This window comes from Empidonax traillii, unplaced genomic scaffold (assembly GCF_003031625.1).
Source record: "Empidonax traillii isolate 1590-97213 ecotype Southwest subspecies unplaced genomic scaffold, ASM303162v1 scaffold1257:size348801, whole genome shotgun sequence".
NCBI classification, from domain to species: Eukaryota; Metazoa; Chordata; class Aves; order Passeriformes; family Tyrannidae; genus Empidonax; species Empidonax traillii.
In genome coordinates, this window is record NW_020956450.1 from 255,990 (window position 1) to 268,540 (window position 12,551).

The 12,551-nt window shown below is 43.9% G+C and overlaps 1 protein-coding gene across 7 annotated transcripts in view; it reads left to right on the top strand.

Moving 5' to 3' along the window:
* Positions 1-1,887: 1,887 nt before the first annotated feature.
* The window catches only part of PLEKHA1 (pleckstrin homology domain containing A1), a 32,090-nt gene continuing 21,426 nt past the window's right edge, over positions 1,888-12,551 (top strand). For 6 of the 7 annotated variants that reach the window (XM_027906180.1, XM_027906183.1, XM_027906184.1 and 3 more), the window contains exon 1: positions 2,051-2,150. The gene's annotated coding sequence lies outside the window, so the exon portion shown is untranslated. Of the gene's footprint in view, positions 1,929-2,050; positions 2,151-12,551 lie in introns of those variants that run through there. The other variant, XM_027906181.1, reaches the window with a different exon arrangement.

Consider the following 12,551-nt stretch of genomic DNA (forward strand, 5'->3'; position numbering starts at 1 on the left):
GGGAATGGTGCTGCATTGTTTGCAGCTGACTTCAGCTTTCATTGTTGTGCTCTGATTACAGCTTTTGTCTCACTGTGAAGTATGGTTGTTGCATGCCAGCTTGAAACAAAGATGTATTTACAGGGTACAGCCAAGTTCAAATGATTTCTATAATTAGAGAGAGCACTGCTTTCAGCAAGGGGAAAAAAATAATCTTTATTACTATTTTCAGAAAACTGAAAGTTTACTAAGTTTTTCAGTGTAAGTGTGGTGTATCTTCCCAGTAAAACTGGTCAAACATCATTACTGGAAGTTGTTATTTGCCACTAGGACCGATGGCAACAGGCTCTGAGGCAGCACCTGAGGCTGCAGGCCTCTCTGAGCAGGGGAGGGCAGGGGCTTATTTTCCACATATCCAAACTGTCACAGAGCCACAGAATATCCTGAGCTGGAAGGATCATCAAATCCAGCTCTTGGCTTGCACAGGACAACCCCAACAATCCCACCCTGTCCCTGAGAGCATTGTCCAAATAGTCCTTGAGCTCTGTCATGCTTGAGGGCACAGCCACTTCCTTGGAGAGCCTGTCCAGTGCCCAGCCATCCTCTGGGGGAAGAACCTTTTCCTAATATCCATCCTAAACCTTCCTTGACACAGCTCCAGCTGTTCCCTCGTGTCCTGTCACTTGGTCACAGTGTGATGCTGTGCCTGATGCACTCCCAAGACACAGCTGGTCCTTCTGGCTGCCAGATGTGGTCTTGGCACCCAGTGAGCAGCAAGGCAATAGTTACACCCTCGAGGGAGACACTGATCTTTCACTTCAGAGCTGTGCAAGCCTGGGTGCTCAGTGGGATTCCATAAATCCAGCACACCCCACCAGGCTTTCTGCACCGTTATTTATGCACAGAAGTTCAGAGTTAGGAACAGCTGCTCTTTTAGGATTGGTTAGTCCTTTCCACAGAGATTACATAATCCCTGAAAACTTTTATGCGTGCTCAGGGAAGGGTCTTCACCTGGGCAGAAGTCTCTTTGATTGGTAGGTGGGATTTTTAGTATTATAATGAAGATAGTTGAGCTGTGAACAGATGGACCTAGAGTCTTCAGCCAGTTTAGCAATGCATCAACCCCTTGATTTACTACATCCTTGAAGTTCCAGGATATCCTTGAGCAAGAGAAGCTAACTGCTATGAGTTCCAAGGGCACAGGGCTGATTCACAGCCCATCTGCCACTGACCAGGACCCCCAGGTCCCTTTCCAGGGTGTTGTTCCCCAGTCTGTCCGTACATCCAGGGCCTCCCTGTCCCAGGTGCAGAACCAGGAACCTGCCCTGCAAAACATCACACAGTCAGTGATTTCCAGTTCACAGAAACAGAGAATGTTAAGGGCTGGAAGGGACCTTAAAGCTCGTCTCGATCCAACCCCTGCCGTGGGCAGGGACACCTTCCACCAGACCAGGTTGCTCCAAGCCCCGTCCAACCTGGCCCTTGAGCACTTCCAGGGATCCAGGTACCCACAGCCTCTCTGGGCAGCGCATTCCAGTGCGTCCCCACCCTCACAAGGAATACTTTATTCCCAATATCCAACAATCCCTTCCCCGCCAGGGCCTCCCCATTAAACACGACCCCACTATCACCACACCAAGACTACAACTCCCATCATGCCCCTCGCCGCTGCGCCGCGCCCCCCCGGCACCCGCACTACATATCCCAGCGGGCTGCGCGGCGGCAGCGGCGCATGCGCAGGGGGAGCCTCCCGGCGGGGTGGCGGGAGGGGCCCGATCCCTCGGCGGGGCTCGGGAGCGGGGGCGGCTCCGGGCCGGGAGCGGGCCTGGCAGCTCCCGCTCGGCTCTGCTCGGCTCTGCTCTGCTCGGCTCCCCTCCCCTCTCCTCCGCTCCGCTCGGCTCGGCTCTTCTCGAGGCTCCGTCACGGCTCCCCGCTCCGCCGGCGCTCCGGTAAGTGCAGCGGCCCCGCCCCGGGTGATGCTGTTCCTGCCGCGCCTGCCCGCCGTGTGGCCGCGCAGGGCTCGGTCCCGCTCCCTCCTCCTCCTCCTCCTCCTCCTCCTCCTCCTCCTCCTCCTCCTCTTCCCTGCCCGTTCTCCCGGGAAGCCGCCGCCGGGCGCGGGGGCTCGGTGTCGCGCGTGGGATCGCCCCGGCGGCGCTGTCCCGGCCCCGGAGGTAAGGGCGGGGGCGGGCGGTCCCCTGGCAGCCCCGGGGGGGGACCTGACCCGGGCAGAGCCTGCGGGGGTGCTGCGGGCTCGGCTCCGGCATCCCCATCCCAAGGAGGGGAGAGGAGAGGAGCGCGGCTGGGACCGTGGGGCGGTGGGTTTTGTTTTTTTAGCCTTTGGAGAGAGGCCCGTGGTGGAAAAGCTGTTTCCCTGCGTTCCAGGTTAGCTGGTTATTTACTGAGCCACAGCGATTTCAAATGGATAACTTGGGCTGTAAAAACGAGTGTGTTAAACTGTAACTGCTGTTGTTGTATCCGCGGTTTTTAGCGCCTTTAAAATTCCGGATAAGGGTTTGACGTGCTGCTGGTTTAATACAGGCTGAAATTCTGCGTGTGTTGTGCGGGATCCCTTAGGAGGGACCCGGGCATGACCTTCGCATAAGGCATTGTGTCGTTGCTTAAAATGTTCGCAAAGTAACATCAAGAGCACAGCAATTTCTCTTTGGGGAACAGGCTGCTGTTTTGAGACCTTTTTTTTTTTTAAAAAAAAAAAAAAAGTCTAATTCTCAGTAATCAATGTACTGTGTTTATAGTCAAGCAGAATGAATAGTCTTCGAGAGGGGAAAAACAGTTATTAATTTGTTAGGCTGAGCTTCTGAATTAGGCCTGAGCAAAAGGGGGTTCCTTATCTGAGTAACGTTGAGCAGCAGAATTCCTTTTTAAATTTGTTTTAGGTTTTAAAGGAGCTGGATCTCCCCATGCTTCACCTTCTCACCAAAGCACAGTGCTTTTAAAGATACTCCTAGATGTGCAGCAAGCTGAACAGCATCAGCTTTTTTGTTGCCTTTTGACAAATTCCCTACTTTATTCACAGAGGCTGTAATGCCTGTAAAGATAAATTTTCTGTTCTCTTCCCATTACCCCATCCCACACATGACACTGGAAGACAGGGCCATATTTGATCCTACAGTTTGGGCCTACAAGGTGCAAGGAATGGCTTCTCACTGTTGAATGCATCAGGGTTTGTTGGGTTTTGCATTTTTTTGTTTAGATTTGTCCTCTTCCTTTTGTTATATTTGGGCTGTATTTATTCCAAAGCAGCACAGACACAGTTTTTACTGAGCTGGAACTGTACCTGGTAACTTTGGTTGCTCCATGAGGAGTTACTCTTTCTTACTGAGTTTATTGTGCTGCACTTTTAAGGATTTTTTTTTTTTTTTTAATACTTCTGATTTGGAAATAGTTATGAAGTGTGATAAATTCATGTCAGTTTATTTCGCAGCTGAGTCACAACTTCAAAGCAAATTCAGTAGTCCTCAGAAAGGTCTCCACATCCAGTTTTGTAGAGGAAGACTTTAAGTTTTATCACTTGTTCTCGTGAGGCTCCACACTGGATAAATTGACAGAGCACTCACTGCATTCTAGTGAGTCTTAACAGCGAGTTTGGAACTGTGAACTTATATTTTAGGTCCATTCAGTCTTTGTTTCCTACTCTTGGTTATTTTTAGTTGAGGGAGTCACACAAGTAACAATACATAAAACTGTCAGGTTTGTAAAGCAGAGAAGTGTAGAAGTGCTGCTTTCCTGTTTGTCATGTGAGTAAGTGTGAAAAGTGGGCTGAAATCTCTCGTGGTAGAGAGAGAGATGCTGAGCCTGATTGGTATTTGGAGGAGAACCTTTTCATTCAGGGATAGGTAAGCACTGATGCAGAAAGTGATAATTGAAGAAATAATACATGGGGAGTTTGTGTATCCTGGATATCTCTGAATGCTGGATTGCTGGAGTCAGCTTTGCATAAAAAAATGAAACTTTGTGTGACTCTCCTATGTTCTATTTGCAGTTGTAAAACGTTGTGATTTCGTTTTGTGAGCGTAGAAAATTTAATTTTGAGTTCATCAATTCTAACGATAAAATCTATTTTCTTAAGCTATTTCAGTGCTTGAGAACCACACTTGGCCTCATGTTCCACTGTGCAGCTCTGCATTTTATGGGTGAAATGAAAGAACAAGATGCACGCTGAATCACTGACTGTTCTATTGCAGTCTTTAAATGTTTTGGAGGAGGAGATGCTTTCATATAAATCAGAGAACAGGCAAAGAAGAACTAGTGTATGAGGAAAACAAGCAGCATCTTAAGTCTTTTCCTCCTCCTGTCGCCCTGTATTTGTTTTTGCTCAGCTGTAGTAGCTGAGTGACACAAGACAGACACACACGTGGGGAATAAGGAAGGCCCATACATGAGGAAGAGACTGCAGGAAAAGGCCTCCCTTTTTCCAGGTAGCTGTGGCTTATTTCCCAAGGCCAGGGAGCTGTAGGAGCTGAAATAAAGGCTGCTGTGTGTCGGGGGGTTGGTGCAGAGGAGAGGAAGTGCAGAAGTCAGTTTTTATTGACTGTAACAGATTAGAAAGAACTCGAGGACGTTGCTGAAATGTGAACGGTCTCTGCTTGTAACACAGCCTCCAGTGCAGTGCTGGATGCAGCCCAGACTGCCAGGCCTGCACAATTCTTAATCTATTTTAGCAGATTTAGGATTCCATCGGTGTCTACATTACTGACTGTTCCCGGTTATTTAAGCTGACAGTTATCAGAGTAAGTGCAGTTCCTTCAGAGAGCAGCAAACCAGCAGTGTTGGGAAGTGAGTGCATGTTCTAATGAGAAGTTTCCTTGCACGCTCTGGTGTGCCCTGGGATGTGTCCAGCTGCACATCACTGCTTAGACAACCAGTAACTTGTGATACCAGAGCATGAATCTTTCTTGCAGGGTGGTTTTTGGCAGATTATTTTTTTTTTTCCTATGATAATTATGACAATAGAATTAATCTTAGAAAATACTTACCGAGGTTTGGAGCCAAGTGAACCTTTGTACAGTTGTATAATTGCATGAAAGTACAGGATAGTAGCTTACTGCAGTGCCAAAATAGTGGAATTTAGCGAACTGGCTTTAGCATAAAGAAGTGTAGCAAGTGCTTGAGAAGTCACCAGGAAACAAATTATATAAGAAACAGAACAGTCAGTACATGTATTCTTTTGGTTTCAGGCCTAAATGCAATAAGACATGGCTAGAAGCATTGCTATCAATGATTTATAAAATTATATAAGAAACCTAAATATCAAAATTCTAGTGGGCTTATCTGACATTTAAAAATAATGTAACTGCTTTAGAAATATTTCCTGCTGGAGAGGTCAGAGTAATGAGAATGGCTCGAGTTGAGGTTTTGAAGTTACACTTTAGTGCAGAGAATGACTGAAATGAGTTGGAATGGGAGATGTGGCAGAGCCGCTCCAAAATTTTTTTTTCTCCTCTTGCACTGATCTCTCCAATTAGGGCTTTGAAACTGTGCGGGTCTAAGGTCATCTTGCCACATGCTGTCCCCTAACTGTGAGAAATATTTAGATACGTGTTCATATATGGTTGAATTCTATAAATAACACTTTCCTCTCGGTGCTAGGTAAAGCAGCAGGGTTTTGTTGCTGTTGAGGAAGGAAGCTGGTTCATTGTCTCAGCACTGAGCAGCATTTTCTCCCTCCAGGGACTTGCAGAAGCATCTAGAATGTGTAGGTGTTTCTTTAATCTTGGAGAAGGAACTTATTAAGCTTTCTGGTGCAGAACTGTATGAGCCACTTACTTTTAACAGATGTTATCTGCTCGAGGAGGGAGTTGCAGGTCTGGTAGACATTTGTGGCATTCAACAGTTTAAACAGTTTTCAGGTTTGAACATATGCCTTTGCCTTAAAAATCTGAATAGTTTCAGGTATTTTACGTAGAAGAAAGGTGGTTCAGTGGTGAGGTTGCTGCTCTGGGACTTGGGAAACAGGTTCAGCTCAGTGTGGTGCCAGAAAGCTTCCTGTGTGGCCTGGGACAAGCTGCTGCTCTGTCCCTCCGTTCTCATACTGAGGCTGCAGAGCAGCAGCAGCTCTGCTTTGTGTGGCAGGTTTGATGTGTCCAGTGTGCTAGTTCAGGTGTGGTAATAAAGCTCCCTTGTGCTGGGAGGGGAGAGGTTGGAGAAAATGCCCAAGGTAAAAGCCAGGGATAAGCTCCAGGCAGGAGGAGTCAAACCAGAAAAATACGTGGGGATAAAAAAAAAAAAGTTTTAATTGGAAATTTCTTGGGTCAGTTAAAGACAGAGAAAACAAGTCCTTGAAACTTTGGGGAGCACTGCATTGCTTTGCTTGTTTAACAAAATTTAAAAACAACTCTTAAAATACCCGAACAAACATGCCAATCTTTTCTGTTATGGCTCTGCCACGCAGGGGACAGTAGCAAAGCTCTCTCTGTTCCTTTGTTGGCTGTTCTGTTCTTTGGAAGATGCTTTTAATCCTAGCTAACCATTCCACCCAAATGTTTGGGGTATCAGTTTTGTTCCTTTGTTCCGCTGGCGTGATAGGCAGAATCTCTTAAATTAAGTCTGATTTATTGACTTTTCGTGTGAAAGAGGCTGAGAAAAAATAACTTCTGTACCTCCCCAGTGTCCCAAGGGGGACAGGAATTTGCAGCCCCCTCTAAAAAACAGTGTCTTTAGTAACATTATAAAGCTAAAAGTATTTTGGACCTAAAACCCTTCTGGTGGAAATAGGCCCTTGTTGTTGCTATAAATTGAAAATGTGGACTAGACAGCAATTATGGAGCTTTGCAAACATGTTTCCACTGTTGAGAGTCAACACTCCCAGAAACAGTCTGAAAGCTGACAGATAGGTGATAAATTCATTCATTTAATATGTAATTGTTTTGATGTGTATGCTCTCCTTGGGTGCTTTGGTACCCACCACATTTCCATCCCATGTCCAAGAAAATGTGTTTGAACTTGTTCAGACTAGCGACTTAATTAAGTGTTCTTCTGTTAAGCGCTGGAACAGTTACATGCCAGGTTCGTTGTAAGACTGAACAGTCCTCTTAAAGCTGCACTTCAAAAGATGTTGTTAAATATATTGGTTAACTCTTTGGGGAGGCTTAAAATGACAAATGCAAACTTTGGCTGTACCAAAGATTTGTTTGACAAGTTATTTCTGTGTCTAGTAGACTCTGTGCCTGTGTGGGCACTTGGTGCTGCTTAAGGGATATTCTTGATGCAGAAGTGTTTTTGCTTATTCAGGATTTCTGGCTTTGGTTATATTGTATTTTTTTCTGATTAACTTTTTTCTTTTTATCGTGTCTCCCATCAGTCAAGTTCACTGCAGGTCCTGTAATTTATTTATGCTGTCTTGCTAATTTGTGCAGTGCCCTGGTTTGTGGGTGGAGGAGCATGATTCCTTCAGAAGGCTCCTTTGCTCCCCTCTTGGGGGAAGGCAGCAGGACAGGGTGTTGAAAAAGCAGCCTGTTGCACGTTCTTGGTGCATCCAGGATTTCCAGGCACGTAGTTGCACATACACAGGACTTTGTGATTCCTCTGGAGTGTTTCCATCTCGCCGTGTGCAGGTCAGCCTGGTGACTTCCTGGTGCTGTTGGGGTTACTGTGTAGGTGGAATGGTGTTTTTCTCCATATGCACACTGTTTACTTGGGCTTTGGGAAACACCTTTGTCAATGCAGAGCAGCAGCTGGGCAGTGACTGGTATTTGTGTCATCCCACAAACAAGAAGAAAGGTGAGGAAGAAGGTCAGCAACCAGACACGGGCTGTACCTGAGGTGAGGGCAATTCCTCGGGTTCGTGGCTTGCTTCCAGGGAGGAAGGCTGCTGGAAATTAATTCTTTGAGAAGTTACAGTGAATGCTGTGCTTCGAGTCAAGTGTTCGTGTGCTGGCACCGTGCTACAAAACCTGTCACTGCAGATAAGCTTTCACTTCAGGGGTTTCTTTCTGTGTCAGGTGAGACTTTTGTTAAATATGCCAGCGTGGGATTTAATTTTCTTGGTTTAAGATGGATAAAAGAAAGGAGGGGGGAGGCAATGTCCCCGAAATCTTGTCATTTGATGGGAGCTTAATTTTCCCCTCCCACTGTGGTAAACAGGAGCTGACATGTGTTCTGTAAATGCATATTGGTTCTCTTCCATGAGACAGGCAAAGCCTTGTTCTCCCTAAAGAGCTTTTACTACACTTGCACTTACTGAAGAGCTCTGAGATTAGTCCTAATCTCTGTGAATCCTTGTGTATATAATTGATAAGTGAGCTGGATTCTACAGGAGATAGCTGGTCTTTGCAGTAGAGGGAAGTTTGGCCCATGTAGTGACATGCAGTGAACCAAACATGGTCTGTCCTGAAAAGTCCCACGGTGTTAAAATAACAGTCAGGTGGAATTTTTAACAGCAGTCATTTTTCCTTCACCAAGTTTTAATGTAGAGGAACTGTGGCTTTTTTTTTTTTTTTTTTTTTTTTTTTTTTTTTTTTTTTTTTTTTTTTTTTTTTTTTTTTTTTTTTTTTTTTTTTTTTTTCAATTATTTTTCTGCATTGAATTTGCTAAATTAGGTCTACAAAATCAAATTTGATAATCAGTTACTTGCTTTGAGTGCTTTGGTTTCCATGAAATCCTTTTACATCTTTAAAAAGGGCCAAACCACGTATTTGTCTGATAATCTTCTATTCATTATTTGATACTTTAATGAAAACTGAGTCATTTACAGCCCTTGTTAGACTCCAGTTTGGTTACAAGTGTAAAAAGGAATGTGCTTCCTTTGAGCTCACTGTGGACAGAGTTGTTAAATGTTGTCTTCGACTTGTGTTTGGGGGGAATAATATGGGTTGTGTTGTGCTCCTGGCAGACAGATGTGATGTGGAGTCACAGTTTGCAGCTATTCAGCTACTCAGAGCTGGCTTTAGAGTGTCTTAAATATGCAGAGTTGAATGGAATTGGTCTGAGTATGATATTCTTGCATTTAAATTCGGAACTCGCCTGGATCTCTGTGCAAAAGGAAATCTTTTACTACTGCAATGCTCTTTTAATTTTCCCCTCTGGCTTCTACGGGGTGTTTTCAGCACAACATTTTGGTGCTACTGAGGCAGATGATAATTTCTCTTCTTGAAGAAGTGCTTTCAAATTTAATTTCACACAGTCTTATGTACGTGCTGCTATTTCTTTAATAATGCTAAAGTACTCTGTGAAAGCTGAAGAAGATATTTTCAACTTGCTAATTTCCTAACCAGCTGGCCTTTTCATTTCTTGAATACTTCACAGGAAGGAGGTCTGTGTTTGTTTATACTGCTGCGTTTATACCCAGGATTCAGAGTGAAAAATCAGCGAGACTGGCTCAAAAATGGCAAACTTCTTTTTTTAACCAGCCTCGCCTTTTTTTTGTGTCGAACTTCCTCGGGTCAAGTAAGCTTCACCGGGATTTGTAGTTTGAGGCAGATGGGAATTTGAAGTAGATGGCAGTGTGTGGAATCCCAGTGCTCAGAGTGGTTGGCCTAAATGAAACAGTTAATAATTTATTATTGAAATTAAACATTTTTTTTTTTTACGAATGGTTAATTAGTAATAATAATAATAAGTAATCCTTAGAAGTAATATGCTTATTCCCTGCTTAATTTCTAATTTGTTGTAGTTGCCGTGAATGGAACAATTTCTATAGATGAAGCCTTGTAAGCCTTTTCAAGAACAAGGACCTGATTTTGTCTGGTTTGGAGTTTTGCAGATGGCACTTATTTAAAATTTTGAAAGGGTTTATAATAACATTAAAAATCATTGTAAATAGTAACCAACTCCGAACCTGCGTTTTTAGGCATTTTAAGCAGTCTGTAACTGAAATTAATAAGCATTTAAAAACTTGGGGATTGTGTGAGATAAGTCAAAGTGAATTCAAGTTATCTGTATTTTGTTTTCCTCATACTTATCTCTGGTTATATCTCGTTTTGAGTAACTTTGTGTTACCTCGACTTAATATGAAGTGTTGAAAACTGAACTTCTGGCTGTTGTAAAGACTTGGCATTATTGAGAATATTCTTTCCCTGTCCCTTAGCTTTGTTATTTTTCTTCACTGCTTTGTAGGCTGATCATCATAAATTATTAATAGATAAATTTCAAGAGTGTTTTTCTTAATGGCCTTATTGCACAGGGCATTTAGAGGGACAAATAAAATACTTGTTTTAGCTCTGCAGAAACCATCAACAGGCGAGGTGGGGTGTTTTTTTGGTTGTTGTTTTGGCTGTCTTGAGAGATCAGTGATAGAGAGAAGTTTTGCATCCTGTGCAGAGCATTTCCTCATATCCCAAAGCCTTTGGCTCCTGTTGCAAATACCTTGAAATGGAGGAAAGTAGTTAAATTAAGATTAGTTAAATTAAGAGCATGAAATGCCACTTAGAGAAATCTCTGCAAAAAGTCTTTGAGGAAGCCCCAGTCTGTTCCATTGTGGAACTTGTGGATCAGTGATTGAAATGGGCCAGGGAGTGATGGATTCAGAGCATTTTCCTCAGAGCTCCATTCTTCCCCTAAAACATAATGAAGTTTTTATCTGGGCAGAAAGTAACACCAGTGGATAGTATAGAATAAAATTAGTCGTTTGACTTGCTGGGACTCTGGGACAGACAGGAATGGGTGGCCTACCCTGACTTAACAAGTCTTCCTGGAAAACAGCAGATCTGTGTTTTGAAGACAGAATCACAACTGAGTAAGACTTCAGTGCAAGATAAGGCTGCTGTTTTTGTGAGGTGATTCATCAGCGCAAAGGATGATTCTTCTATCTTGTGTTCTGGTTGGGAGTTGGCTTAGGTACTGGGGGAGGGATGTGGTGTTTGATATCCCTTCTAGTTTGGTCAGGGGTAGGAGAGGTCAGTGCTACTAGTGTTTATTTCAGGTTTTTTAATTCTGCAAAATAAAATGAGTTATGTTTAAGAATTCTCTTCCAGGTGGATACTGGCTTTTTGCAGCTGCTTTTTTTGCTGCTTTTTTGACCACTTTAGAGAACAAATATAAATTTAGGGGACAGTGTTTCCTGGAGATTTCCAATTCTCATTATTAAAGGTAGTTAGGATGTTGGTGATAGTGCCATAGGCTTCCTGAAATCAAAGTCATGTCTTCCCTGTTAACAGAAGTGTCCAATGTCTGTTGTGCCCTCCTGAACAAGAAGGAATCAGTGAAGGATCTTTGGGGAAATAGAAAAGCTTGTCGTGTAAGTTTAAATCCATCAATTCTGAATTATCTTTGGCTGTCATCAGATTTGCAGCCAAATCACCTCTCCAGCTCCTGGATTAGTGTTTTTCTGTCATGTTTTTGGTACTTAGGAAATTGTAGCTTAAAGGGTTGTGTGAAAGATGAGCAGGGACATTGTCTCGTGGTTTAAGTGATCTCTGTGGTGGACTGCCTGTGCTGGAGAGGCTTCCAGGGGTTGAAAATAAAGAAGTTTGAACTGCTATCCTGGAAGATTTAAGTGTCTCGTTTTTAGAGGCTGTTCTGAGCTGGTTGTCTTAGGGTTGGGATTTCCCAGCCCCCCCTGCCCTTCCTTGTCCTGGATGTACTCAAGAAGGAAAGCTCTCATTGCCCTGTTCTTCAGGGGATAAGCAAGACAGTCTGAACTCATCCCTTCCCCTGGGGAGTCAGTAAATGGTCAATAAAGAGATGACCAGCTGGAGAGGAGCTGATTTACTGCAGGAAGCTGATAGTAATTGCCTAGGCAAAAAAAAACCCAGGAGCACTCACTAATTAAGCTGTCCCTGGAACTGCAGGAAAGACTGGAGATTGCTGGGGATGCTGCTCACCTTCCCTTTGTGGTGCTGGAGCTGGTGTAAACAGCAGGGCTTGGAAAGGGAGGTGGGGAGGAGGGATGGGCATGACTCATGGCATCATTTTATCAGGTGGAGTTGTGCTAAGGTTGTTCTTCATTTCACAGAGATGAGTAAGTAGGTAATGTGTGTTTCTTAATCTTCTTAGCTAATAGGAGAAGAACCCCAAAGTCATCTCCTGGGGTAAGTTAAATCCAGAGCTTCAATTGTCCACGCCTTAATAGAGCAGGAAGTGCAACTGTTTCTCTAAATCAAAGAATTAAAAGTAAGAAATTACACCTGGAGCTTGGGGAAGAGATGTAAAATAAAGCTCAGAGGGAACTAAAATATTGCTGTATTTCTTAATCAGTCTTTCCTGTGGATATTGCAAAGCCTATTGCATGGGCTTTTTACAAAATTCCACTTTGTCTAGTCAGCCTGTGGTCTGTACCTACCTGTGGAAATTAAGTCAGAGGAGAGGCTGGGGCATAGAAAGGTCACCTGGTGCACCACTGCAACAGTCTTGTCTAGACTTTATACTGGAAGATATGGAGGCTGTGACCAGTCTGTAAAGGAGGTGAACTCAAGAGCAGGTGCTGGTGAGAAGCTAAAAATAGGAATTAATGTAGGAGAGTTGAAGCCGTCTGTTATAAATGGTGAAAAGGAGATGCTTGTGTGCCTCTGCAGGTTCTACTTGTGCAGTCATGCGTTTGCAGGGAGGCTGGAGAAGGTGATCTGGGATTTTTATTTATAGTGGCAGCCTCCCAGTGTGGGATATAAATGTTGGGGAAT